Below are 22,942 nucleotides of genomic sequence, written 5' to 3' on the forward strand. Positions count from 1 at the left end.
CCCGCTGCATCAGGAGAAGGGGGACATGGTTTGTCAGGTCCCAGGCATGCCACTTCAGAACCATGGCCCCATGCACATAGGCCACCTTGATCTCGACACGGTCACGGCCCAGGGACTGATAGATAGCCTGCAAATTCTGGTCAGGCCAGGTACCCAAGAAGGGAGACAGGGTGCTGGGGAGAGTCATATGTGGAGCAGAGTCAGAGGCCTGGCCTTGCATTGCACATGCTACTCCCACAGCACCGTTCTTTCTGTATGGGTCCCAGAGGATGGCCCCAGCCCCCTTCCAACCCCTCTCTAGCTGCCCTCGTAGTGGGAGGCCTGGTCCTCCAGAAAACCTGAATGAGTCTGGTTTTTCCACTTCTCCTCTCCTCTACCTGGCCATGGGCCTGGTCTACTCTATCCTCCATGCACACCAGTATCAAGGCTCAGGTTGGAGGCAGATTTGTGAGTGGTCGGCTCAGCACACCCTCGGTTCTTGGCCCCTGTTGGGGTGGTCAGCGGGGAGGGGCAGGCAGAGCAAGTTGGGACCGTCAAAGGGATGGGTGTTTCAGGCACCCACTGAGCCCAGACTGTGCTCTGCCGCCCAGAGGGCCCGGGACCCCGTCCACAGCCTTCTTTGACTCATTTGCTTCTTCACATGAAGCCCCCCAGATGAAGCCCACCCACTGGAAATCAAGAGATCGGTGAGATCCCTGGTTTGGCAAATCCCTCCCCAGCCACCACCCCTGTAGTCCCCCACCCTGCTCTGTGGAGGCAGCCAGCCCTGCTTCTGGACCCAAACCCCTGTCCCAGTTTTACTTGATCATTTCATCTGTCCTATGATCCAGCTCTCGGTGGATCCTTTCAAAGCTAGAGGAGGCTACGAAGATGTCACATCTAACAACCATTGGAGATGCGTGCTTAGGGTGTGCAGAGTGCCTATCTGACCCTCTGACTAGAACTGAGACCCAGACACTGTATCTCCTCTCTCCATTCACATTCCTAGGTGCTTAATATACATTCTTGAACGACTACTTCCCAGCCCGCACTTTCCAAATCCTGAGTGGCCCGTGGGCTGGTCTGCCTGCTCCCAGTGTGCCCCTGAGCTGCTCACACAAAGGACAACTACCAGAACCATCTAGATGGAATCTCAGAAGTCCTTTGCACATAGAGAAACTGCCTGCTTTGCATTTCCTTTCGTCAACCCAGAAGGGCCACTGGCCTGTGAGGGTTGCACTTGAGAGCTTCTTGACCGGAGAGAGAGAACTATTAAGCAAGAAGATGCCCAGCACGTCCAGGAGCCCTTTCTACAGAGCCAAGCACCAGAGTAGCCCGTGCCATGTTTCCTCCCATGATTTCCTACAGTAACTGTATGAGGTTCATCCTCTTAACCACCCCACTTTTCAGAAGAGGAAAGGGAAGGTCAGAGAGGGGTAGGGCCATTCCCGAGATGTACACCCAGTAGATGGGAGGCTCACCCTGTGCTGTGCATGGGGTGGGCACTCACCGATTGAACTGCTGGCCCAGGACCTGTGTGGCTGAAGTGAACATCTCGTACATGCAGAAGATCGTTGAGGTGGTTGAGATGCTCCCACCTGGGAAGGATGGCACCAGGGACTGTACGAAATGCTCCATTGTGCCTTCTCGGAGCCTCAGCATCGTCTGGGCCTCATCCAGGGACAGGGATGATTCCTTTTCCCACCAGGTAGAGAAGGGGGGTGTGGGGGGCAATGGAGTCAGCTTCAACACCACGAACCACAGGATGATCAGGGTCTGGGGCTCAGACCAGAGAGTCCCATCCCTTCGGGAACTTGTGCAAGAAAAGGGACTTGAGGGCCCACCTAGAAAAGGCTCTAGGCTTGAAAGTACAATTGCCTTTAGGGGTGAAATGAGAAAGCATTGGTCACTTCAACACATCTTGTTAGCTGAGCCACCACAGCCTTTCTCTCTCTGAATAGGCTTTATTAAGAACTGTATGCCTTTGAGTCATCAGTCAACATCCCTACTGCAGACAGGAGAAAGCACAGGCTTAGCATCTCCAACGCTGCTCAAGATCATAGACGTTGGGCCTGAGAACTGTCCAGAGCATGGAATGCATGGCATTTCCCTATGCTGCTGCGGCCTGGTCTGTTCCTAAGGTGGGGAGAAAGGTTCAGGGGAAATCCACCTTCCTCGGCAGGCCCCAGGGGAGCTGGTTGTTTCTAGTGTGGGTTCTGGCCTTGCCGTGATCATCTGTGGGTCCTGAGATTGGACATCAATCTGGACCTGTTCTCACCCCAGACCAGCATTGGATGTTGTTGTGGGCTGAGGCACCTGCTGCTTGTCAAGGGAGATGGAGTAGCTGAGCCTTTGGAGCAAGCAGCTCCTCAAAGATGGCCTGGATTGAACTCTGAAAAGACAGAGTCCACTACCTGGGCCAGGAGGCATCAGAGGCCTTGCACCCAATCCGTGCTTGAAAGGCTGATTCACGGTGGCAGACAACCTCCCATATGGAGGTCCAAAAAGACATATGAGGACACAGCTTGTGACCCGGGGGACATACAATGAGTCGATGTGCTCTGAGAGGTGATACGTTACAGAGGAACATATAGAATGGCTTCTTCCCACCGTTCCTTTTATGTTCAATCACCCTGTGTGGGGTGAGGATTCATAAGGCCTTGGACACGTTCTCCAAGGACAGTGGAGCTGGGTTCTACACAGGATGGCTGGGGTGAGTCAAGAAAATACTCAAAACAGTAGCAAAATGCAAAGACACTCATGGCTGCGGGAAAAGTCACACAAAACAGAATGAAACAGAATAACCCACGCCCCAAACTGCAAAAAACACGAACACTATTCTCTACCATTCCCACCTATGGGAAGAGTGTCTTCCTACTTTCTCCCACAGCTGGTGGTGGAGGTGTGGATACTGGGATGACTTTGTGGTTGGGCCTGTGGGGCACTCATGTGGAAACACCATGGGAGGGCCCCAGGTTTGTCCCCATATTTGTGTGGGGGCCCTGGGTGTGTGGAACCCTCTTCCCATTCTCACCTCAGAGCGGCACTGATCCTGGGTGGCCTGGTGCACCTGCCACTTGTCTAGGGCGTTGTAGTTGAAGTCCCAGACCAGCTCTTCGATGACCTCCTGGGTGCAGCTCTGAAAATGCAGTGCCCCATAGACATGGGGTCAAGAGACATTAGTGTCCTCCCAGGACATTGCCACAAGGGGCCACCCGCATTAGAAATCCTGTTCTCCAGTTGAGGCAAAGAGGGGCAGCTGAAAAGACATCGAGCAAGGAGGTAGCCGGATGAAACTCTAGAGCTCATGATTAACATCGAGGTAGTTGAGCTTGGTCCCCAGTGCTCAGCTTCTCATCCTGCCTGCTATGACCTGGGGTGTGAACATGAAAGATGGGCCAGGCTTCCAACACCTGGCTGCTTCCTTCTGCCCAGGAAGGGTGTGTCCCACATCCTCTGTCCCCTTCTCTACACATAGACAACCAGCCCCCCACCCCAACACACACACAGGGACACACATAATGAGGGGCAAGAGGTGTGGGCCTGCTGAGGTGGCATCACAGTTGTTGCCTGCTCTCCAGTGGGCTGCCCTGAGCTGCCTCGTGTTACCTGTTGGTGTCTCCTGCCACATGTCCAGAGGGCTCGGAAAAGCGGGCTGAGCCGACGTCTACAATTATTTGCAAGTCTCTCTCTCTGGGCTTGCCTGGGCCCAGAGACCCTGAAGGGAGGAAGGCAGCAAGAGAACATCCTGTTCTCTCGAACGTCTCCACCAAAGTGAGCTGGAGAGCAGGTTGTCTTTTGAATCTGGGTGCCCGGTTACCAGAGTTCTAAGTTCAGTTGGGGCCTATCACAGAGGAAGTGAGGTCACTCTTTCAAGATTCTAATCCCTGGGACCATGTGTTCAGTCAGACCTATCCAGAGCCCCTTCTTGGCAGTTGACTCCTTAGCTTTCTCCCCCATGTCATCTCCTTAACTGGACACAATGAGCCAAAAAGGCCATAGCCACCACTCTCTGGAAATGGAACTAGGGTCTGAAGCTTCAGGAGGCAGAGCTGAATTCAGACCTTACGTTCTGTGTTTCTTTGTGCACTTGTGTGTCCTATGTCATTGTGTCTCTCACGTAGTCCCCACTTTCCCAGCCTGCAGTGTGGGGATCAGGCTAGAATCTACTTCCTTGGCACATCCTCTGGTGTCTGTGGATAAGAGTATTTATTACATGTGTGGGGTGGTCCCCTGTGTATCTGAGGCACAATTTTCAAGATGGAAGAATTACAAGAAGGGGTGGGACTTGGCATGGAGTGCTGCTCAGAAGAGGCCTGGGTTCCAGCCCTGTAATACTGCAACTGTCACTTTCCCTCTTGGCCTCATTTTAAGGTGGGCACCATGATGGTCTGGAAAAGCAAGAAGATGCAGGCATTGTCATCCTCTGTAGTAAAACCATGCAATTGTTTCCCGTTATATGAAGAACGAGACCCCGTTACCTCGTTTGGGTCTATGAGGGGAGCGGCTTTCACCATGGCTCCTAGGGATCCTGACCTGTGGTATAGGCATCAGACTGTAACCGCTAAGTGGTCAGTGACTGGCTTTTGACCCACAGGACATATTCAACGTGATGAAGTACCATGCCTAGAGCTTGTCTACATGTCATGCAAAGAGTTTCTCACTCCCTAGTTACTTTCCATCATGTTCCACTACTCACTCCTTCCCTTTCCCTTCTTCTTCTCTCTCTGAACCTGAACCAAGCACCGATGTTTTGAGCTGCCATCTACAGAGGCTCACAGGACAGAGAACGGAGGCAGTGCCAAGGCCAAAAGACACACAGGAACTCAGGTTCTGAGTCCAGATGGCATCCCGAGTCACGTGAGCCAACTTATGACAAAATCCTCTTCCAGTATGGCCCTGGTCACAGCCGCAGCCACTGACACACCTTGAGCCTGGGGAACCATGCTAATTTGGGCCCGCATTCTTCACCCACAAATACTGTTAGAAATTAAAGCGATGCACCTGCACATGCAGGGTATCAGGGCAATGCAGTCCCGGGGCAACTCTAGATAAGTAACAGTCTCCCAGGCCTCAGCATCTGTCCCTGCCTTCCTCCCTCCCCTCTGCTCCCCTCCTAGTGTCCCTGCAGCCACCCTGGCTGCCTTTTTCACTCCTCTGGCCAAACTGGCTTCTGTTATTGAGTGTCTGCAGCACAAGTCACTTCTTCCTGAAACGCTGCTCCCTGACGTGTGCAGGCCTAGCTCCCTTTGGTCAATCTGTTCTCAGCAACCTCAGCTTCAGTGAGGCCTTTCATATCTTTCCATGCAGTGACTCCCCAGCCTTCCTCCGTAGCACACTTCATTCCTAGTACAGAGCGCTTGCTCTTTTCTTTCACGTGCGTTCACTTTGGAGCTTTGGTCCATGTGTAGACTGGGAGCTCCTAAAGCAAAGGAGCCCTAGGTAATTTCAGCTCCGCGCACGGGCCCAGCAAGATACCTGGCATAGGGCAGTGCTCAGTGTGTAGTTACTCAATGAATAATTGAGAAGATCTTGGAGCCCACCTCCCCTCTTAAGCACCTAGACTGCAGAATGCTACTAAAACTTTCAAGCTGTTTCTGGGCAGGGGCGACAACCACAATGGCCTCTGCCTGACTCTTCCTGCTCCAGTTCCTCCAGCAGAACTCACCAGGTACCATGGACAAGGAAGCGCCCTGCACCCAGTTCTCCAGCTCTGGTGGCACAGCTCCACGCAGGCACACCAGCAAAAAAAGCCATGCCTTTTCTCGGGGGTCCTCAACGCAGTGCCTTTGCAGAGTCACAGAGCAAAGGAGCAGGATCTCTATTTTTCCCTTCTCTGTGGAATCTGAGACAAAGAAGAGAAAAGGAGGAAGACTAACTCAGAACAAGAAATCAGATAGAAGTAACCAGAAGCAGAGGGCGGAGGGGGTGCGGGAACTGAGTGAATGGTGAAAAGGTACAAATTCCAGTTTCAGATCAATAAGGAATAGGGATTTACAGTACACCCCAGGACTACAGTTCATTACTGCTCTATGGTGTATTTGAGAGGTGTGAAAAGAGCAAGTTCTGAGAGTTCTCATCACAAAGAAAAACCTCTCTTTCTTTTCTTTTTACTTCATTTTTGTATCTCTAGAGATGATGATGGCGGCGGACTAAATTTATTCTGGCGATCGTTTCACAGTATACGAAAGGAACATCATTACGCCAGGTATCTTAAACATACACAGTTCTGTATGTCAAATGTATCAAAACAACTGGAGCAAAAAAATATTTTAATATTCATAGAGAGCATCAGGAAATTGGACATGGTAAAAAGAACGTCACGTAAACAAAACTGAAAACAGCAGAACCGAAAGCCAGTAGGTTATCCTAGGGGTTAAAAACTTCAAGCCATTGGCATAGAAAGTTGATTCTGAAATTAAAAATCAGTGAATTAAAATTAAAGCAGATGAAATAGAATTTTAAAATTTTGTTCCATTTAACAATTTGTCAAAGAATAGAAAGTCTTAATAAGTGACGTCAGATAGTAACTTTTGAAAAAACTGTTCATGTTTTGGAAAATTCTGATTGTAAGCTTCCAAGTGGGCACAGAATGAGAACATTTTGTTTGATCAAAGTCGCCTCATGGAAAATGGCTGAAGCAAAATGTCTGAGATAGGACCTAAACAAAAGGATATAAATGGCTAGACGAAATTGTCCTGAGTTCGTTTCTCCGTATTTGCAGTTTACATTTATTTTCATGTCGTTAAGTCCATTAAGTTCATGGAGTACATTCTAAGTGTATTCCATGCATTAATATGTTTGAACAACCTCCCTGTAACCCAGCTTCACATCTCATTGTATCTTGTAAAACTCAAACTCTATACCATGAATCAGAAACTTCCGATGACCGCCTACTTCCAGCCCTTGGCAACACCATTCTACTGTCTTTGGCAATTTACTCTAGGTAGGTCCTAAGAGTGAAGTCAAAGTGTGTATTTTCATGAATACTCATCTACTTAGCATAATATCCTCAAGGTTCACCCATGTTGTGGCATATGTCAATGTCTTCTTCCACTTTGAAGAATCAATGCTATTCCAATATGTGTACATACAACATCTGTTCCTCCCTCGACAGATACTTGGATTGCTTTCATGGTTAAGCTATTATGAATAATGATGCCATGAAAATGTGTGTTCAGATATGTCTTCAAGACCATGCTGTCAATTAATTTGGGTATACACCCCAGAAGTGGAGTTACTGGAACACATAGTAAGTCTAATTTTAATTTTTTTTGAAACTACCATACTGATTTCACAACTATGCTGTTAAACATCCCTACCACACACATTGAATAAGGTTTCCATCTTCTCCACATCTTGGCCAACACTTGCTCTTCTTTTCCCTTCTGATTGCTTTTTTTTTTTTTTTTTTGGAAGAGTCATCTTAAAGGATGTAAAATGGTATCTCATTGCTTTTTATAATTTGCATTTCCCTTAACATTAGTGATGTATCTTTTCAAATTTCTTTTCACGTGCACATCTTTGAGGATATGCCTATTCCCAATTTGCACATTCACGCATTGCATTCATTTTGTTGTCTGTTGTTGAGTTCATGTGATCTCTATTCATTCTGGATATTGAGCCCCTGCCAGATAGACAGTTTGCAAATATGGTCTCCCATCTTGTGGATTGTGTTTTTACTTCATTGCTAATGTCTTTAACGTCACAAAGATTGTAAGTATTCTGAATGTCCTGTACGTGAATTTATTTTTCTTTTCTATCCTGTGCCTTGCAGGTCATATCCATTAAAGCATGGCCAAATCCTATTTTGTGAAGCTATGAAAATGAATATTATTGGGCTGCACTTCCGAGATGAAAAAGGTTCATTAGTGGAGTAAGAGAGCAGCATGAACTGGAGAAGCACTGGCATGATGATGGGGTCATGACGCTATGTGATCGCAAGAGGATAGGAATATGTATGATGGGCCAGCATGAGCTGTGTACTGGAAATGGGACCTTGTCCATTTTGTGCAGCACCTACGTGGATGATGGGAGCAGTGAGACATATGACTGGACGGATCCCCGAGCTCAGCCCTTCTTCCAAGTTAGACTTTCATTGCACTCTGATCCATTAACGTTTGAAGAGTTTCTTAATCAGATGAGGGACATAGTCTTACATGCTAGACGGTGATGAACATGGTGTGTGGGCGTGTCTGCAAGGAACTCCGTATCCCTCCCGTCTTGGTGAGCCACTGTCTGGAGTCAATGGCAAAGAAGGTTAGAGTACTAAATTACACTGGGGTCAAACCAAAGGGGAACAGTATGTCCCTCCTATGCTGAGCTGAAGTCAGGCAAGACCTTTATATGTTTGCTCTGTGTTCCCAGTTCATGGTCCCTAAGTTTTTTTTTTTTTTTAAGATTTTTATTTATTTATTTATTTGACAGAGACAGCCAGTGAGAGAGGGAACACAAGCAGGGGGAGTGGGAGAGGAAGAAGCAGGCTCCCAGCAGAGAAGCCTGATGTGGGGCTCGATCCCAGAACGCTGGGATCACGCCCTGAGCTGAAGGCAGACGTTTAACGACTGCGCCACCCAGGCGCCCCATGGTCCCTAAGTTCTGCATGTTCCTCTCTGGGAGAGAGGAGATGGACATGTTTGAGGGGGAGCTGGAGAGCTGTATCACCACCAGGAATGAGACCGAGAGCCGACTCCCAGTCATCGTGCAAGTGAAAAAATGGGATCAATGTCATCAAAGAGAAAACCATCAGCCAGCAGTATTCATGCCGCCTGTGAGGAAATCTTGTCGAGAGGCACTTGTAAGTGATGGAGGGTGCACACCTGTAGTAACTCTGTGGCAAGTACAGATGTTACCTGCTTGAGGTGACCCACCTTGAAGAAACAAAGTTTTTGCCACCCTGTTAAGGGTGCTCAGAATGGACTCGAAGGGCAAGAGGCCTGGAACTGAAAGCATGTTTGAAAGTCTCTTTAGGGCTGAAATGAAAAAGGCAGCATGCCCTGAAAACTGCCTCACCTTGAATAGGCTAGCTCCCTTCATTGCTTGTGGGAAGAAAAGAAATCATCCGGTATTTTTCGTATTGAAAACAAGAAAACACAGAACCTTGGATTTCCGTTATTTTTTTATTGAAATTCGATTAGCCGACATACAGTCCATCCTTATTTCAGATGTAGTGTTGAATAACTCATCAGTTGCATATACCACTCAGTGCTCATCACATCACGTGCCCTCCTTTATGCTCCTCACCCAGTTGCCCCATCCCCCCACCCAACTCCCCTCCAGCCACCCTCAGTTGTTCTCTGTGCTTAAGAGCCCCTCATGGTTTTGCTCCGTCTCTGATGGCTTCCCGGTCAGTTTTCCCTCCTTTCCCCTATGATTATCATCAGTTTTCACTCATATGTGGAACGTAAGAAACAGTGTAGAGGATCATAGTGGATTTTCTTTAAAAGGATGTTATTTTCTGTCTTTCCATGTTTGACCGCATTTCACTTTTCTTTAAAAATGACACGTTCAAATGATATGTCCATTGACCCTGGAGGGTTGGGCGTTCTTCACACTTCCTCAATGAGTTAGGACCCTGAACCAGGTGTCAGGAGAACCTCCTCTGTGTTATTGTTCCCCGGGTGCCCTTGTTGGGCTTCAGCTTCCTTATCTGTAACACGATGAGAGATACGAATGCTAAATATTTTCCGAAAGTTGTTCCCGCTCCAAACTTTCGATGGCTACCAAGAGTCGAATATTGCTTCATCCACGAGACAAAGGTTAGGAATCGTTATTTCAATTACTTCGTAAAGACACACAACCAAGTAGAATGAGAACACCAGAGGAGCATCGCTCCAATAGGACTCGAGTGAAACTCTGCTCCAACTGCCAGTAGCATAGGACGTTACCTTTTATGTGAACACAGAGGTGGGCCCTGGCCTTTCCATATAAACAGACTGTACTTTTGTCTTTGGACATTTTCATTTACCTTTCGTGTGGATTGACGTTCAGCCCGATGAGACCTCATGAGGAAACTCTGCGTATTCTAAGCTTAGATCTCATAGGACCGATTTTTCTTAAGTTTTGAAACTACACTATAATTGACAGACAGTGTTATATTCCTTTCAGGTGAACAGCAGGGACTCAATAGTTCTGTACATTACACAGTGCTCAGCACCATAAGTGTACTCTTAATCCCCATGATCTATTTCACCCATCCCCCCACCTGGCCATCCCCAGTCTGTGCTCTACATTTGAGACTGGTTTTTTGTTTGTTTTCTCTTTGTTCTTTCTTTTTGTCTCTTAAGTGCCACACAGGAGTCAAACCCATGTTAACATAACACACATCGACTTTAAAGCTTACCTCTATTTCATGGTCTGGATGAAATGTGCTGACTATACCACCACGTTGACTCCACAGTGGCTCCCAGGGATCCCCACCCGTGCTATATACCTCCCTGTCTATCCACTGCCTGGTTGCTAATAGGTTTCTGACCAAGAGAATATGACAAAACATTGTCACTTTCCTGTTACTCTCTTCTGTTCCCTTCCTTTCTTTCCTGTATCCCTGCACTGGGGAAGCAAGCACTGGTGTTTAGAACTGCCCTACATAGAGGCCCACAGAGGAAGGAACCTAGGGAGTGCCCAGGCTAATAGGCAGAAAAGAACTCAAATTCAGGATTTCGCTTAAACCCACTTTGTTGAGTCTGAGCTAAATCCTGACATTAGTCACATCAGTGACTTGGGAGCAAATCTTACCACAGTTGGGCCTCGGGTGAGGCGCAGACTGCATCACACAGAGACCTGGGGGCAGAAACACCCAGTCTCAACTGTGTGGAGATTCCAGGCCCCCCCGAATTGGGAGCTAGGAAATATCACGCTTCAGAAGTGCTAAGCTTTCTAGTAGTGTTCTCAGAGACAAACAGATAGCTAACTCAGGTAACCTGGCCCTCCCATCCACTGCCATCTCTTGTTCTCACCTCCCAGCCTCCACCAGCCACTCTGGCCACTTTCCGAATCTTCTCTGGTCAAACTAGTTTCTGTCTGAGAGATTTGGCCCCAGTGGTGCCCTCTCCCTGACACACTGTTCCCAGAGGTGTGCAGCTCTTGCTCCCTCTTGTCAATCTGCTACCAGCAGATGTCACCATGTGGAGGCCTTCCAGACCCTCCTCTCCTGTGACTCCCTAGCCCTCCCTACTACACTGTGCTGGTAACTGGAGTATAATATCTGCTCTGTTCTTTCACACATCTTGCTTTCAAGGTGTTCTCCATCAGAACAGCAGAAACAACTTGGCCATTTGCAGACTGCACTGGGGCGCACCAACTCACCTGGCACAGGCTGAGCGCTCAGAGCATAGTTGCTGAAAGAAGAAATGGGAAGGTCTTGGGGCCCTGCCTTCCATCCTTGTCACCATGTCCATTCCTGAGCCCGTTATGCTAGCACTGGGATGGGCAATGTGAGAGGCTAGAATGGATATCAAGTGGCCAGGATGTACTCGGCTGCTTAGTGCCTTTTCCAGGTTGAATGCACTTGGGTGGATGTCAATGTGTGATGCAAAGATCATCATACCTGGTGCCCACTCCCATGGGTCCACCTACATGTCTGTTCCCCACGACTAATTGTCATAAATCTTCTTCCTCCCAGTCCCTGACCAACGAGCCAAATCATCTACCACTGCCACGAGCCAATGTATATTCTTTCCTCAGGCTGCTTTTCTTTCCATACCACCTGAAAGAATTGAAAGAATTTTGAAATGCTCGAAAGAATTTCCCGTCGCTGCATTCTATCAAGACTACCCTGAACGGGGCTGTAGTATATCTGCAGCCACTTTCCATCCTGCAGCCACATCCAAGCCCATTCAGCCATGAACCAACCTCAGTCTTTTCCCTCCTCTGTCGCCTGGAGCAATATTGGGTCTTCTGCCCGTCCTCTCTGAAGCTCCTCTGGCCCGTTCATGGGGACTTGCGAGGGAGCCCGTGCACCACACACAGAGTGGCCCCTAGCACCTGCCTCTGCCCACGTGCCAGGGCTGACTCAGGAGCTCAGGCTCCCACCTTACCCCCTTTCAGCCTCGGCCATCCCTCTTGGAAGGACTTTGTGCTCTGCACACATCACAGAGATACAGGAGGGCACAGGAAAGAAAACCCACTGACCTAAAGAAGCTCCTAAACTATTGACCTCCTTCCATCCTGCCTCCATATGCCCTGGAAGAGAAGAAGAGGAGAGGCCTGCAGGTGTGGACAAAGCCCTGCCCTGGCTGTTTATCTTCCCGGCAATAAAAAGACCTCCTCGTTGCGGCCAAACTGTTGCTGAAAATTCTGTTTTCAGTGGTGAAACAGATAATTTTGGTCAAATGGCCTGCTGGCGCTGTTTGTCAGGGTGGTCCGTGGACAAGTGGCCTCAGCATCCGCAGAGGGCGTGTTGGAAATGCAGAGTCTCAGGTCGCTCCCAGTGTTACTGAATCAGAATCTGTATTTTCACGAGATCCCCAGGGGATCCGGGCCTAAGACGATGTCTCAAAAAACCACTGTTGAATGTTCCCCAAAGAGAAAGCTAATCGGCACCTTGATATACCAAATGGGGAAGGCATGGTTGTTTCCTGGGCCTTTTTGGCAGTTTCTAGCATTCTAGAATTCCATAAAGGGTTGATTCCCCGGTGGACATGGTGGGAGTTGTTGTGCAGGAAAGGAAAGAACACCATACCTGCTGGGAAATTGAGCAAGGACGGAAGCTATGCATGGGCCCAACAGCAAGAGCTCCAACGCGCCAAGGCTGATCCCCTGCTCTAGAGCTCTCTGCTGTTCTTATGCTAGATCCCTTTGTGTCAGGTGATGGGATGGGAGATTGTTCTTGCTTTTGGAGCTGGCCTGTATTGCTGTAACTGGTCCTCTAAGATTCACTTTTGTTGTATCCCAAAGTTTTGGGACGCTTGTCTTGTCATTGTTCTTGGATTCCATGTAATTTTTTTTCCTATTTTGAATTCCTGGTTGACCCACTCATTTCTCGGGAGCGTGTTCTTTCACCTCCTTGTGTTCATGGTCTTTCCAGGTTTTTCTCTTGTGGTTGATTTCTAGTCCATACCATTGTGGTCAGAAAAGATGTATGCCATGACTTCCATCTTTTTGAATTAGTAGAGACTTGTTCGGTAGCCTAATATGTGATCTGCTCTGGAGGACGTTCCATGTGCAATCGAAAGGAATGAGTATGTGCTGTTGGAGGATGGAATGTTCTGCATGCGTCTGTTAAAACCAGTGCATCACCCAAAGCCACTGTTTCCTTGTTGATTTTCAGTTTGGATCATGTGTCCATTAATAGAAGGGGGGTGTTAGATCCCCTACTGTATTGTATTACAGTCAATTAGTTGCCTGCTTTTTGTTATTAACTGTTTTATGTATTTGGGTCCTCCTATGCTGGGTGTCTAAAAATTTAAAATTGTTCTATCTTCTTGTTGCATTGTCTCCATGATTGGGACACAGTGTCCTTCTTTGTGACCCACTACTCTTTTATTTTTTATATTCTGTTTTGTCTGATAGAAGTATTCGTACCCCTGCTTTGTTTTGGCAACCAGTTGCATGCGAGATGCTTCTCATCTGCTCACTTTCAATGTGCAGGGGACCCAGTAGGTCTGGGGGCTCAGGCTGAGTACCTAATTTCGGACAAGTCAGTGTAAGTGTGCAAACTGAGACTGAGTGTGTAAACTGTTGAATATTAGTGACAATGGAATATTACTCAGCCATCAAAAAGAACGATTTCTCAACTTTTGCTGCAACATAGACGGGACTGGAGGAGATAATGCTAAGTCAAGTCAAACAGAGAAGGAAAATTATCATATGGTTTCACTCATTTATGGAACATACGAAGTAGGAAGATCAGTAGGAGAAGAAAGGGAAGAAGAAAGGGGGAGGTAAACAGAAGGGGGAATGAACCACAAGAGACTATGGACACTGGGAAACAAACTGAGGGCTTCAGAGAGGAGGGGAGTGGGGGATTGGGATAGGCTGGTGTTGGGTATTAAGGAGGGCACCTATTGCATGGTGCACTGGGTGTTAGACGCAAGTAATGAGTCATGGAACTTTACATCAAAAACTAGGGAAGTACTGTATGCTGACTAACATAATAAAAAAAATTATTATAAAAGAAATAGAGATGATGGACTTCAGAAAACATGGACCTAAAAGTCATGACGGACAGCAAGGAGAGTGTGGGGTTTCTCTGGTCAAGGATATGGCCCCTTATCCTGGCAAGAAAGAGCCCGTCCCTGATCCATCAGATGCCAGCCAGGGAACAGTAGCTATTGTGCATCTGACCCAGAGCCTGGGGCCTGGAGGGAACTGCTGCTTCAGAAGAACCGCATAAGGAGATGCACGAAGGCTGGAAATCCTGGCTCCTAGGTCAGCATAGATGTTCATGGAACCAGGCTCAGGTGTGCCCTTTAAGGTACCCCTCCCATCTTTTCCCAACACACAAAACAAGCAGGAAAGGGTATCCAGAGATCACTGACAAGAATCCCAGAAAGATTCCAACTTGGTAAACGGCCAACGGGGAGACTGAGGCTGGAAAGCCCTGCCTGCCCTGAGTCCATCTGCAAATTATCTTCCTCTGGCTTTGTCCCCTTCACACGCAGGATTTGATCTCCTTCCGTGTTTTTCCCCACTAGGTGCTGATGCAGTTCCAGAGATTGAACTACAATACAACAAGTTCCAAATACGGGGGCAATACAAAACCAAACACTAAACCAAAAAAGCATCTCAACGGAAGAAGCAGGACACAGTCTTCCTGGCCTTAGAGCGGAGAAAGGCAACCCCAGTCCTGGGGCAGGAAGGAGTTCTGGGGCGTACAAGTCTTAAAGACTCCCACTTTCAGTGGTTGTTGCTATTCCTGGGAAAGTCCCTGCAACCTCTAAATCTCAGGAGTTCTGAGGAGCTGTCTCTGCTGTTTACCCAAATTCACTGACTGAAATGGACGCGTGCTCTGAGTAAGGGGGATTTGGGGGTGCCCTCCAGTGGCTAGGGAGAAAGGCTGGCACTTCTCCTTCCTCCCATATACAGTAGCTGATGACTCTGGGAGATTTCCTAGGTCAGGAACGAATATGAGAGTCTGTGCAAGTTTTCCATTACTGCAGGAAGTAAAAGACCCAAACCACACACCTGTGCTCTAAAACAAAACAAGGGCTTTACTCTAACATGCAAATCTATCACGGGACTGTTTAAAACAACTAAATGGTGCCCCCTACATAAGGAAATAGATGGGGGGAAGGGGTGTGGAGAAAATGGGCGCAAGGATGCAGCTGCTGAGGAATCCTTGCAGGGCCACTGGACACTTGCTCAGCCCTGAGGTTGACTGCGGCCAGTTCTTCTCCTTCTTGAGTGCTGCTGACCAGCTAGGACCGGGGCTCCAGCTGGCAGGACAGGGTGTAGCTAAGGACAGAGGGACACCTGTGAGTTGCCCAGGAGCTTCCATTCAAGAGTCCCTGCCAGTGTTTGCCCACAGCTGGAGTCTGGCGCCCCGGCAACAAGGCCTGAGGCTGCCCAGGGAAGGAGGATCCCAGGAGTGGCCAGCAGAAAGAGTCCACCCCGAACCTCACCGACCCAGCTCCTGATGGGCCTCACCTCTCAGCCTCGCTGAGCGGCTCCATAGCCTGGAACCAGGCCCAAAAAGGATCCTCGGGCTCTAGGGTGTAATTCTCGGCAGCCACCTGGAGCAGCATGATGTCCGTCATGACTTGATATTCCTGAGCAGAGAGAGAAGCACAGGATGTATAGGGAGCCTGGGGGGGCAGGGAGCTGCAGGGTCTGGTGAGGGTTGAGCAGCGGGACCGGGGACCCGTCCCCCGTCCTGGCACACATGGCCATCCTCCTCCCTGCAGATTCATCCGGTCTCCACCTGTTCTCAGAGGTGAGTATCAGTAGCCCCTCCTCCGGGAAGTCCTCCTGGATGCCATGCTCTGTCCCCATCTCCTAACGGGATGGGACTTGCACTGCTTTCTTCTCAAGGGATCCCAGGAAATGTGAGGTGGAGGGCATGGAGCCAAGCAATGTTCTTCCCAGGGACATCTCTGAGGCCCACTCCCTACCCTTCCCTGCGGGAAGCGCCACATATGCTCACCTTATTTCTTTTGTGGTGGTTGATCTCATTCCCCTGGAATGCAGACAAAGTCCATCAGAATGAGGCCCCTGGTTCTTAGGAGCACTTGATTCCCATCCCTTCTCATGCTGCACCATGGCCAGGACCCGTGAGGGGCTGTGCATACACAGATAGCGGGCCTGGGATCTAGGCCAGGCTCTGGGGTCCAGAGAAAGGAGGACATGGGGCAGATGGACTGGCTACAGGTCGGGACCCTGCAGCACCACCCTCTCAGAAGACAGTAGGGGAGGCCGAAGCCTCAGGCAGGAAGGGGCTGCTGCGGCTACGGAGGTGCTTGCTGACGTGGAGGGTCCTGACTTCATTCTCCCCCCACGAGCAAACTCACCGGGGGAGGCTGAGGTCCACTCAGACAGACCTCACGCAGCTTTGCCTTCAGGAAGCTCTGCTGCTTCACCAGTCTTCGGCACCGGGAGCCATGTCCTTACTGCAGTCTCGCCTCGCTCATTGCTGAGATGGGCAAGAGACCCCGGCCTCACAGGCACAGCTCTGAGGCTGTCATCAGGGTAGGTTTGCCGAGTCCTGAGAGCTCAGGGCTCATTACAGGGGTGCTCTATTCCCAAAGGTCCAGATTCTGGTCCATCCCCCACAATCTTCAGGCTCACCCACCTCCAGATAGACCTCCACTGCGGTATCCAACATCAGCAACTTGGTGAGGAAAGTGCCAAGGAAGGGCACGACACCCTGTGTCCTAAGGGGGAGAGTGGGATGAGTCACTGTTCTCTGTTGCCCACAAGGACCCTCCCCTGAAAAAGCTCCAGCCTCCTGGCCCACCCCAGGTGACCATGTGGAGCAGCTGTCGACACTAAGAGAGACGGTGTCAAGGCTAGGGAGTCTGCTTGGACACCACCTGCTTGCCCCCTCACCGCCAACAGCATCCTCACCTAGGCTGTCACCACATTCATGCCAAAGGCTTCCCCTCCCCAAGGAATGCTTCAGACCATTCCCGACTTCATCCTCGCAGGACCCTGTTCCCTCCCACCCCTCCTCTCTTTCCAGACCTCCACCTTCCAGGCTACCTTGATGAGCAGGTTCCTGCCCTGTGCGGTGTCCTTGCTGCACAGCTTTTGAAAGATCCTCAATGGCTTCCTGAAGAGAGGCAAGGGAGGCAGGATCAATGGACGAATAATGTGGCAGGGTTGAGTGCGAGTGCCTTTTCTTTGAGAACCCCAAAGTGTCAACCTGCCTGGTTGAGGGTTTCTTCTGGGATCCTCTGAGCACTAAGGTCTTTGTAGGACATGGGAGGGAGCTCTCATGTGGCTCGTCCTGGGCCTCCCTTCCCATATTCATTGAGAAACACTGTTTGGGTCAATTTGGGGTTCAAATGGGCAGAGAGCTTAGTGGCTGTCAAGGAAACACGTGAAGAGATTTAATGCAGCTCAGCCCCGTGTGGGACATTTGGCAAAACTGATTTCTAAAGCGGGAGGCATGGTGGCCTCTTCACCAGGAAGGCTGAGAGACGCACCCACCAGCCCAGGTCTTGTGGTCGGGGTTTGCCGCCTCCCAGAAGGTCCAAGCTGCCTGAGGGGGAAGAGGACAAGCCTCTGGGAGCTCCCTCATCCATCCTGGTCCCTCCATGGAGAGAGGCCTACTCACCTGGAAACCTTCCCCCACGTGTTCTCGAGGCGGTGAATGGAGACACTCTGCAGAGCCGAGAGGATGGCATGTAAGGACGAGTAGTTCCTCAGGGCTTGACAGGCCTGGGGAGGGAAGAGAATGGGATGTCACTTGGGGAGCCAGCACCTGATTGGCTCTCAAGCTTCAGTCCCCCTCAGGGGAAGGTGCTCCTGCTGGAGGAAGCCGCTGTCCAGGGACCTGCCGAAGGGCACACGTGAGGCCCAGAGGAGGAGGAGGATTTTACCTCACTCCAAGGAAGGAGCCAGGCAGAAACGGAGCATCCCAGCATAGGGCCACGCAAGGGGAGGTCAGCATGCCCCTGGACCAAAGAGCCTAGGGACTGCACAGTCCTAGGGCAAAGACCAGGGCCTTCCACCCTGAGACCTGATCAAGGGAAGAGCAGTGCCCGAGACTCAGGAGAGCACCTCGGCTGGGCTTCCCATTGCATACCTTGGCCACCTTGATCCAGTGCTCCACCACCATGGCCCTATCCCGGGCTGTCATGCTTGGGTTGCCAAGGCAGGTGGTGATGACATACTTGGCCACACCGTTGAACTGGGCGACAGTGGCCCGGACTGTGGGTGCCAGGTGCTCACTGCCAGGCTTGTTGCGCTTGGACCAGATGGAGCCCAGGCACTAATGGGGCAGCAGCTTCTTGAACAGCTCCTAGAGAACAGGCGGACCTTGGTTCACCCAGCCATTTCCCATGCAAGACTTATGTCCTACGTAGGGGTCACAGGTCAGAGCTGGACCTCAGGGAGCTGAGAATCTGGCCTGAGCCTGGGTGGAGACCGTGGATTTCATTCCATTGTTTTTCACTGAGGGAACAGGGTAGAAGGACAACAGCCCCAGGCATGTAAAGCTCCACTTCCCAACAGAAGCAAGGCACTTCAATATCCCCCTCCAGTCCTGCAAACTATGTGCATTATTCTCTTTTTCTGTGTTGGAACAGCGCCACACTAAGATTCACGCTGCTCAACAACATGATGCAGCTGTGCGATTACTGAGAATCTATTTGTTTTAGGCTTCTAACAAAATATCTATTTTCTCTCTTTTGAACATATATCTCACTCAGTAGTGACAGCTCAAGTTCTTTTTCACAATGAATGATTCAGAAATAAGTATCAAAAACAGATTTGAAGAGAACAGAAGAGACAATTAAAAGATACGGAAACATCCTACTTAATAAAAGGCCATGTATTTATGTTCTGAGTCGAATTTTAAAGCTTTTAAAACATTTTATTCCTATAAATCCATCTTAGATAGCAACTGGACCTCACAGAAGCACTTAAATAAATGTTTACCAGTTGTATCCTGGCGAACAATATTTCTTGCTTTCTCAGCTCCCCGTGCCCCAGATGTGGTGGCGCTCCTCGATAGCACTGGCTCGGCCACATCCGGGTGGCTCCGCCAGCTGAGAGAACAGGATCTCCCCACGGTGGCTCCTTTCGGAGAACAGAACACAGCCTGATAAAGGATAAGAAAAGAAAAATAATCTAAAGGCTGACTTCCTTATCATTCATTGCATAGCCTGTGTTACTCAGCAGATTTCATAAATCCAACTGTATATAATCGGCAGCTTCTCTTGTTGCAAAATTAGGTATCACTTCTCTGCTTTCCTCTCCTAGAGCTCTGGTCAAGTATTTCAAATGAGTGGTCAAGGATCCAAGAGAAATACAGGAGATAAGAGACCAAGACAGAGATTTCTGCACAGGTAATGTGCTGGTGGCTGCCACCTATGGGTGGTTTTCACACCCAGGTTCCTGAGAGTATATTTTGTTTCCACAAATCCAGTGCTTAGAAGGCAAGTATTTTTATAATGAACATTTGAATTTATTTTTATTTTTAATTTAAAAAATTTTTAAAAAAAATATATTATGTTAGTCACCATACAGCACATCCCTGGTGTTTGATGCAAAGTTCGATGATTCATTAGTTGCGCATAACACCCAGTGCACCATGCAATACGTGCCCTCCTTACTACCCATCACCAGCCCATCCCATTCCCCCACTCCCCTCCCCTCTGTAGCCCTCAGTTTGTTTCTCAGAGTCCATAGTCTCTCATGCTTCATTCCCCCTTCTGATCACCCCCCTTTCTTTATCCCTTTCTTCCCCTACTGATCATCCTAGTTCTTATGTTCCATAGATGAGAGAAATCATATGATAATTGTCTTTCTCTGCTTGACTTATTTCACTTAGCATTATCTCCTCATAAGCAAGATGATAGATCAATCAGAAATATTTGCCAAAGGCATTAATTACATAATTGAATTCATTCTGTATCATTCCATAAACTGTTTTTCAGATTGTTTACCTTCCTATAAATAAATACAGCCACTCACAGACTGCAGCGAAGATATTATAAGAATCAGTCCCATTAATGACATGTTTATATGGTTAAGTAATCACCATAATTGGTTCACACCTCCCCACATCCACATCCTCTGTGGGCCTCTCCCACAATGACCCTGGGCTTCATCACATGACTTGCTTTGCTAGCAAAATGAGCAAGCAGAGATTTGAAATGCGTTGGAAAATCTGGGCTTGCCCTGTTGCTGCTCCTGGAAACCTAAAACCTCACCAAAAAAGCCTGAGCTGGCCTGCTGGGCAATAAAAGGTATGTGGCCAAGTCCCCCCATCACTGCCCCAGCTGACAGCTGGCCAACCCTAGAGCTGCCTGGCTGATTATTTGACAGCCTAGCTGACTACAAACACAGAAGGGAATCCAGCAGAACTCCCAACTGTGTCCAACCCAAACTGCCAACTCATAAAATCATGATTTAAACAACTGGCTGTTCCTTTAAGTCACTATGTTTTGGGGTGATCTGTCACACAGGAAAAGCTGATACAGTCTATAATAAGGCTATTGTTGAGGCTATAGTCTACCCAAAGCAAGCAATGTATACTTTATGCATCTTGGGAGAAGAAACTCCTCCCAAGTTTTAGGACCAAGAAAAGCTATGTATCACCTAAGCTGTCGATGTTCCCCATTTGTAATCTGTGATCCTCTGCTGTAACCCTGTGAAGATCAGAGTCACATCTAAGCTTGCTCCCCTTCTCCCTCCCTAGCAAGAATAGGGGGCTCTCTGGCATGCATTCTGGCATCTTAACCACTCCGGCAACTCCGCTCCCTTTAAATTTGCCCCAGTGTCCTTACCCATTTTATCTATTGTATTATAGGTACTTCTATGAACTGCCTCAAAATCTTTACACAATAAATTGGAGTACAAGGGAATTAATCCCAAGACTGTGTCACAGCCTTCAAACAGTAATGAAGACAAATTGTTGTCCCCAGTAGAAACCACCATGGATGTTTTCCACCTTGATCTGATTCGAGGTCTCAAAACAACTTTTATCTAGAAACAAAAAAAGCCAAAATGACTCCCATCTGAAACACTCAGAATTTTTCTACCTTGCCTAAGCAGGCACTGGAATACGTCTTTCTAGTGTGGTGCCCGGAGCTGGACTTTCCCAGCTTCAATTTCTGGCTTTCCCACTTCTCAGCTAGGTACCTTGAGTGAGCCCATCACCACGGACTCTCTGTACTTCAGTTTCTGTCTGTGATACCTGGATAGTAACTCAGAAGTTACCAAGAGGGCGAAGAGAGAGAATACATACAAGCACGAGCCATTATTATTATTCCTGTTGCTACTACTGCTACTCCCCTTCATCTTCTTTCTTCCTCCACAGCCCCTTCATAAATTCATCATCCTTACTACGAGGACAGAGTGCTATGAAACACCATCCGACACCACCATTAAAAAGACACGGCCTGTATGGTTTATTCCAAAATTCCATGCATTAATTGCCTATATGTATAGACACACTCCGCCTCCATCTCAGACATCTGGTATTTCTCTGTAAGAGTAGAAGTACCTTTGTCTCGCTGCTTCTTTTCCTTTTGTTCACTTAGTTTGTCTAGAGGTAGGTTTGTCATCTCAACTCCGTAACAGTTCTCGCCAGCACTGCTGTCTAGGAGTCCATGACGTTGGCCCACTCGTTTATGAGTTCTTCCCATTCCGTGAGGGAGGACAGCACACCAAGGAAGTCATCCCAGAGCTCTCGAGAAATGTACACACACAGGTTTGCTCGGATCCACGCCACCATGAGTGTCTAAAACCAACAAGCCAACAAGAGAACTGAATCACCCTCATTTGGAAGAAGAATGAGTTTTAACAAAATATTTTAAATTACTAGGAATAAAATGAACTTTAAAATAAAAAGCACTTGATCTTGATTTTCTTTTAGCGTCTCAAAATTTATTTGATCAACTGTAATCAGGATCTGAGCTACGGAGAAATCAGCTATTATCATGAACAAAACTACTGGTTCAAAATCCCCTGGTGTCTGCAGCTAGTCCCGGCTGTAACTTGGGAGAAGACAAAACTCTCGGTACAACAACTATTCTACTTCTTTTTTTTTTTTTTTTAAAGATTTTATTTATTTATTTGACAGAGAGAGAGACAGCCAGCGAGAGAGGGAACACAAGCAGGGGGAGTGGAAGAGGAAGAAGCAGGCTCCCATCAGAGGAGCCTGATGCGGGGCTTGATCCCTGAACACCGGGATCACGCCCTGAGCCGAAGGCAGATGCCCAACGACTGATCCGCCCAGGCGCCCCTGGAATTTACATCCTAAAATAATCATTTTGATTCCTGTGGTTTCTGTACCAGTGAACTTGCTACCTGATGGGATTCCTTTGGGCCCACCCTCCCTTCATGGGAGAAAGGAAAAGGCTGGACTCCACAGCCCTAGGGGCCCCTGCCAGGTCAGTCCTGCCTCATTTCTATGCTTTCCACCAGGTGCACACAGAGCTTTCCCTTTAGTGCTGACTCAAGGACATCCAGAAAAAGCATCCAGGGGACACCTGGGTGGCACAGCGGTTAGGCGTCTGCCTTCAGCTCAGGGCGTGATCCCAGCATTATGGGATCGAGCCCCGCATCGGGCTCCTCCATTGTGAGCCTGCTTCTTCCTCTCCCACTCCCCCTGCTTGTGTTCCCTCTCTCGCTGGCTGTCTCTATCTGTGTTAAATAAATATATAAAACTAAAACTAAAAAAAAAAAAAAGAAAAGAAAAAGCATCCAGAACACAGGTGTGGTAACGGGGCCCCACTGAGGACTTCCAGGAGGGAAGTGGCCACCAGAGCTGGTTTGCAGCAGCCCTGAGCACTGAGCACAGAGGCCAAAGCCCACTGACAGCAGGGCTGACCCAGCCAGGCCGCCCCAGGGC

The 22,942-nt window shown here is 48.8% G+C and overlaps 1 protein-coding gene across 8 annotated transcripts in view; it reads right to left on the reverse strand.

Moving 5' to 3' along the window:
- Positions 1 to 18,011: 18,011 nt before the first annotated feature.
- Positions 18,012 to 22,942, reverse strand: part of LOC148108096 (focal adhesion kinase 1-like) — a 100,291-nt gene continuing 95,360 nt past the window's right edge. For 2 of the 8 annotated variants that reach the window (XR_015721184.1, XR_015721178.1), the window contains exons 8-10: positions 21,593 to 21,829; positions 19,021 to 19,183; positions 18,111 to 18,382 (exon numbers count right to left, since the gene is read on the reverse strand). The gene's annotated coding sequence lies outside the window, so the exon portion shown is untranslated. Of the gene's footprint in view, positions 18,383 to 19,020; positions 19,184 to 21,592; positions 21,830 to 22,942 lie in introns of all 8 variants that reach the window. The other 6 variants (XR_015721183.1, XR_015721180.1, XR_015721181.1 and 3 more) reach the window with 4 other exon arrangements.

Source organism: Ursus americanus, chromosome 22 (assembly GCF_024610735.1).
Source record: "Ursus americanus isolate L20-20 chromosome 22, mUrsAme1.1.p, whole genome shotgun sequence".
NCBI classification, from domain to species: Eukaryota; Metazoa; Chordata; class Mammalia; order Carnivora; family Ursidae; genus Ursus; species Ursus americanus.